Raw genomic sequence first — 6,382 nt, 5'->3', positions numbered from 1 at the left:
TTGAACGTTTCTGTCTCTATTGTTGATTGATTTAGTTGTTTCCCTGTGCAATAGGCATCTATGGCTTTATTCATCGATTATTATCCCCAAATCTTTATTATCAACTGCTTCTCCTCTTTCTTAGAAGCAACTGAATTCATATAATCGTGTCTGTAGCTGTTTGGCCCACTGAATAGAATTGTGTTCTACTGTTTGTGGTCTTAAGCCTATCTAAGATATACTATTAAAAATAATGTATTGTCTTTCCCCTTGAGAGGTGATTCATGAGGATGAAAATCCTATAACCATGTAAAATTTAAAAATTAGTTAAACTTGATTTATGTAAATGTGGTAAAAATCCTACAGGATACTTTTAAGAAATCATTTTCTTTCATTTATATATATAATTAAGATAGAAATGAGTTAAGGGCAATTTCCTCTGCTTTTAGGCAATGTATGTCATGTGTTGGAAGAGATCCCTGTGCATCCTTGTCTGCTGTGCCACACAGAGACTCCAGCCCACAGCACCCCAGACTTGTCCATGCTCCGCACGGCCCACCCCAGCCAATGACCTCCTCAAGCTTAAGTGAAGAAAGTAGTGCATAACAAGTATAACAAGTGTGCCTTCAAGAACGATGAGTAGACTTCTTACATAATAACAGTATAAAAAAGTAATGATAAAGAACTCTATAGGATTTACAGTTGAGTGAAAGGAGCTAATATGCTTTCTATGTAAATAACATCATAAGCCAAATACAATAACATGAAAATTCGATCTTAGACATGTACCTAAGCCTCATACACCAAAGAGCTATGGTTCCCATGATTAAAAGATAGAATCATGTGACTTTAAGAATAGTGTATGACTTTAAAGGAAAGTCTTGCATCACTAGCTGAGTGGCTCTTCTGGCTTTTCTGTCTTTGGTGCTCTAATTTAACTATTTCAGAAATCTGTATAAGCTTGCATTTTTAAGTATAAGTTGTATTTACAAATTTTTTATTTTTAATATTTTTTATTTATTTTATTTTTACAGTACTTATTTATTTTTTACAGTAATTATTATTACAGTTCACTGTAGCTGTCTTCAGACACACCAGAAGAGGGCATCGGATCACATTACAGATGGTTCTGAGCCACCATATGGTTGCTGGGAATTGAACTCAGGACCTCTGGAAGTACAGTCAGTGCTCGTAACTGCTCCAGCCTCGTATTCACAAATTTTTATCTTCTTGAATTCATAGGCTTTTTCACAAGACCATGTGCTCCTTACTTATCCATGAAGTTGTGTCTTCTGAGGCCTCTGGGCACCTAAATTTCATATTACAAGCTGAAAATGTCCTTTATCATTGCTGAATCTTGCTGACCATTGTCCTGTTTCCATGCTGGTAAATAGCAGGTTGTGAGCTGCATTGAGACACTGATGTAGGGAAGGACTCCAGCCCTCTTTCAAGGCATTGACCTGCCTGTCCTTAACATGTGTCTCTTTCTGGAGAACACAGATTCATTTAATGACATTAGTATTCATACAATAGCATTTTACTTATTTTATTGTACTGTGGAAAACCAGTAAAGGTCACTATCTCATGTGGGCATTAGATCATGTTATAATCTAACTTGGTGCAGATAGTCTACATACATGCAAGACACTGTCATGAGGTGTAATCTAAAGTACAATTTAGACTTTGTTGTGTCTGCCAGTTGGTGTCCCTTAAAAAAGATGGTCTTGTTTGTTTCTCTTCCCTTTTTAACCTTTTAAAAGTGATTTGTTCCTACCCTGAGCTTTTTATTAGGCTATTTTCTTTCCATTTCTGTCTCCATGGTCATCTAACTTACAGCTTTCTTTCTTTTTTTTTTTTTGGATTTTTTTTTTCTGAGACAGGGTTTCTCTGTATATCCCTGACTGTCCTGGAACTCACTCTTGTAGACCAGGCTGGCCTCGAACTCAGAAATTCGCCTGCCTCTGCCTCCCAGAGTGCTGGGATTACAGGCGTGTGCCACCACCGCCCGGCTAACTTACAGCTTTCTATGTGGTCATTTTCAGTGGCCTTTTTCCTCAACCATTTCCCAAGATTACTGCTGTTTCTTTTAGAAAAAGCAGGATCATTTTTATAGTTTATGATTTGTTAATATCATTTAGCATTATGCCATATAATTATAAACTGCCCTATATAATGTGAAGTAAAATTAAGCATTTTTCTATTTGATCATGTTTAATAATTAAGGTTCTCAATAACTTAGGTTTGCCTACTAGCTATTTACTGACAAACAAAACAAAAAAGGGCTTAAATGTAGTGTTTGGACTAAAAATTTTTAGGTAGGGTAAGGTAATTTCTTTTGCATGAGGAATCCTTTCTGATGGATTTTTTATTATTATTTTTATTCATATGAGTACACTGCAACTGTCATCAGACACACCAGAAGAGGGTGTCATTATGGATGGCACCTTTACAGGTAAGCCACCATGTGCTTGCTGGGAATTGAACTCAGGACCTCTAGAAGAGCAATCAGTGCTCTTAACCACTGAGCCATCTCTCCAGCTCCATCCTTTGTGATATTAAAAGTCACATAATTCTCTCTTTTTTTAAATTTAAAAATATATGGTGGTTGTAATCAGCACTGTAACCAATACTAAGATAAGGATGTTGGTTCACAATCTTCTACTCTAGACAAAAGTAAAATCTTTTCATTTCTTATCTACAGCTAATAATGGATTGAGTAGCAGAGTATACAGGAAGCTATGTATTATTTTAATTGACAAATATTAGGTAGTTGTTTCTTTTTCTTCATCTGTATGCTGAAATATGTAAAGACAGAGTCATTTTGCAAACAAGCATTCCAAACATGAAACATTCCACATTCTCATCTTCAAAAACATCTAAAGAACAAAACTAAAGAAAAAGTATGACAGAAGTTCCTATACCCGGAGCAGCCTGCTGCCAAGACAGCGAAGGAAGTAGACCATGGACACAGTAGACCCAGAACATGCTGTCTTAAGGAAACCATTAAAGATTTCAAAGTGAGAATTTGTATAGTTCTTAGAAAACATGAAAACAATGTTAGTCCCAAGGAAGAATGACTACCTCATATCTCTAAGGGAAAAGAAAGATTGAATGTAACTCCATTTTACAAAACAGTATATTTTCTTTGAGAGAAAAGATGTGCTAGCCCATGTCTGCAGTGCTATAGAGTGGCCAGATAGGGAGATCTTATCAGGACAACTTTGTTCGTGTCCTGGGGCTCATATACAACCTCAGTCCAAACTGCATCCTTCTCTACTGACCATTAAATATGTAAGTGAAAATAAACTACACTATGAATAAACAAACCAGAAAGTAATAAGCCTTGTAAACAAATGAAAATTCTTATAAAATAAACAATAATTATAATAATAAAATGGGATCACGGTAAAAGACTAGCTACAGCTGAAATGAAAGGAACTAACTGCTTGTTATGCAAATGAGTACAACATAAAACACAACATAATTAACTATACATTTGATATTAGACATGTGCCAATGTGTGGTAAATCATAAATGCAGTGGCTCCCATATACAAAGAAATAAATCCTGTGACTATAAAACACCTTGTGATCATACTTGCCAGCATTGGATCCATGAGTCTTCTACCTCTGATGTTTAAAATGAAATATCTCACAATTGTGTAGGTTTGCATTTTAAAGTATATCTTCAAAAATGTTCATATTCTTGAATCCATGTACCTTTTCCTGGTAAGCCCACCTCCCACTACTCTATTTATTTTGATCTGTCTTTCAAGTCATGTAAATCCTCAGATTTCATATGAGAAACTGAAGAAAATGTCCTGACATGTGTCTGGCTATTATTTCACTCTGTCAGGAGTGGGGGACTAATTTTAGGAAAGATTCCTGCTATTTATATGTTTTTCCTGTTATCATTATGCATTTATAATAATCAATAAGTAATAGCACACCCCTTTGGAGCAGATCTCTGCAGATCCACGAAGTCTTATAATGATGCTGTGTAGACAAATAGATGACTTTAGTTTTAATGATGATCTTATAAGAGTTTCTAAAATTATATCTGTGATTATTAAGCTCTTTAATAGTGGAACTTCTATTAGGTCCTTTTCTGATAGTTACAACTAAAATGAGAACTCTGCCTGTCTCCCAAGTGTCACCCGTTAATTGCTCTTAGATGGCAATCAGACTTTCTCCTACTCAGCACATTCCAAGAGGCTGTAAAACAGTTAACCTGCCTGCTGGTGGTGGTGTACACATGCCTGAAATCCCAGCACTTGGGAGGCAGAGGCAGGCAGATTTCTGAGTTCAAGGCTAGCCTGGTCTACAGAGTGAGTCCAGGACATCCAGGTCTACATAGAGAAACCCGGTCTCAAAAAAACAAAACAAAACAAAACAAAAAAACAGTTAACCAAAGGTCATGAAAAGGGAAGTTGGATATATAATAGGTGTTAGAAGATAAAATATTGACTGGGTTTTTCTATACAAAACTTTACTTATAATGTAGAGAAGAGAAATAATAGATGTCTAGCTAGATAATTACTCCTAATGGATATGCAGGTAAATATTCTCTGTTGTAAACTTCTATTTCAATTTATGACGGTATTTTGTGTGAACTTGTGATGAACTTTGTAACATGTGATCATGTATTCTGAAAGATGTTTAAGGGCTGAGGACAAGAGAGTCAGTGCAGAAGAGTTTAGGAGAGGAACAGAGCTGAGAGAAGAACTGAACGAAGGAGAAGTTTTTAGTCAGAAGAGAACAAGATTAGGTGAATGCAGAGTGGAATAACTTAGAAACTATAGATAATGTAAATAACTAAGAGAACAATGTGTAGGATGCAGAGGGAAAGAGGAAAAAAGAAGATGTTGCAGAAAGCAGAAGGAACAGGCAGTCTTCTTACCGTGGGACAGGACAGGTCCCATTAAGAGAAACAAAGCCTTTTTCTTACAAATATGGATTTGATTCATTTAGCATTGAAAAGGTGGAAACTTTTTCTTTCTCGATGTAATAAATACTGGAGTCCATTTTTCATACAGAATGAGTGAGTTCTTTCTGCACTGGTGCTGGTCTTTTGCTCCATATGCATATGTAAGTATGGATGTGTATGTAAGTATGTAATTGTGAGAATGTATGCATGTATAAGTATGAATTGTGAGAATACATGCAAGCTGGGCCCAGATTACTTCATGAAAATATGTATGGAGCTGTATGTATGAATTTCTGTGAGATTATGCATATTCACTTATGTAAAAGTTTTTCTTTCAGCAAGTGTTATTCTCTTCTCCTGGCTCAATAGAAGTTTACTGCTCCTCACTTCACCCTAGACTGACAAGCAAAAGGCATCTGGACAATGGGGAAAAGGCTTTAGCCACTAATCCTTTAATCTCCTGCTGTTTTGGGGTGAAGTGCTAAGTGCCTGAGACTGCAGTCTCTGGCTTCAGAGGAACACAGAGGGCAGATCTACATTAGCAAAGTAACCTAGATAAATAAACCTTTTATTATACAGCACCCCTAAATTTTTGATGCTCTTCCCCCCTCCACTACCTCAAGAAAAAAACCAAGAAGAAAAAAACACCTCTGCTGGGACTGACTCCAGGCTCGCTCTCTCTCTCTCTCCTCTCTCTCTCTCTCTCTCTCTCTCTCTCTCTCTCTCTCTCTCTCTCTCTATCCTTACATTCCAGATGCTTGATTGTTTGATCCCCTGTCTTGAGAGCATGAGAAACCAAAATGACACTGGGTGGTGAGCAGTGAGCAGAGAACCAGAGCCCTCCCCACTAGAGTAGCACACTCTCTCACAAGTTCTAAGCTATTTTTTTATCTGACACTTCTAGACTCCTGGAATCATTTCAGGATCTCTCCTCCTCTTATTATGCTCCCCTGCACATTGATCTCTCCAAGCCAGGAACAAAGGGTCTACAAGGGCAGAAAGAATGTATGTACTCCCATCACCAACAACATCCCAACTGTTCCTTTCACACCACTAGACTTTCTACCTGTTTGCTTTATTCCAAGCAGCCAGAGAGACCTCAATTGAGAATCTGCACGAGGTTCCCAATTTTCTCTCTGACTGCATCTGATGCCTGGCTGACCCTTGGGAGGACCAAAGGAAGAAGGCTGGCTTGCGGATGATGGCATGAGCCTTTGAAGGCAGAGAAGACAAGGTCAGTCCCTCTAACCACTCTGATTATCATCATCACTTCTCTCTAGCTCCCTCTGCCCCCTTCCTCTCCCTCTCTCTCTCCAAGCCAGGCCACCCAGTATTGCCTTACTTTGTTTCTTTACTTGTTTCCTTAATTCAAGGTTAATTATATCTATTTATTTTTCTCTTCATTTCATTAGTTGAGGGTGCTTAGCCCTTGAGACCAGTACCTAGATCAGGCCTGCCTCCAGGTCATAGAGCTCTG

Source organism: Apodemus sylvaticus, chromosome 3, assembly GCF_947179515.1.
Source record: "Apodemus sylvaticus chromosome 3, mApoSyl1.1, whole genome shotgun sequence".
NCBI classification, from domain to species: domain Eukaryota; kingdom Metazoa; phylum Chordata; class Mammalia; order Rodentia; family Muridae; genus Apodemus; species Apodemus sylvaticus.
This window is presented reverse-complemented; position numbering follows the sequence as displayed.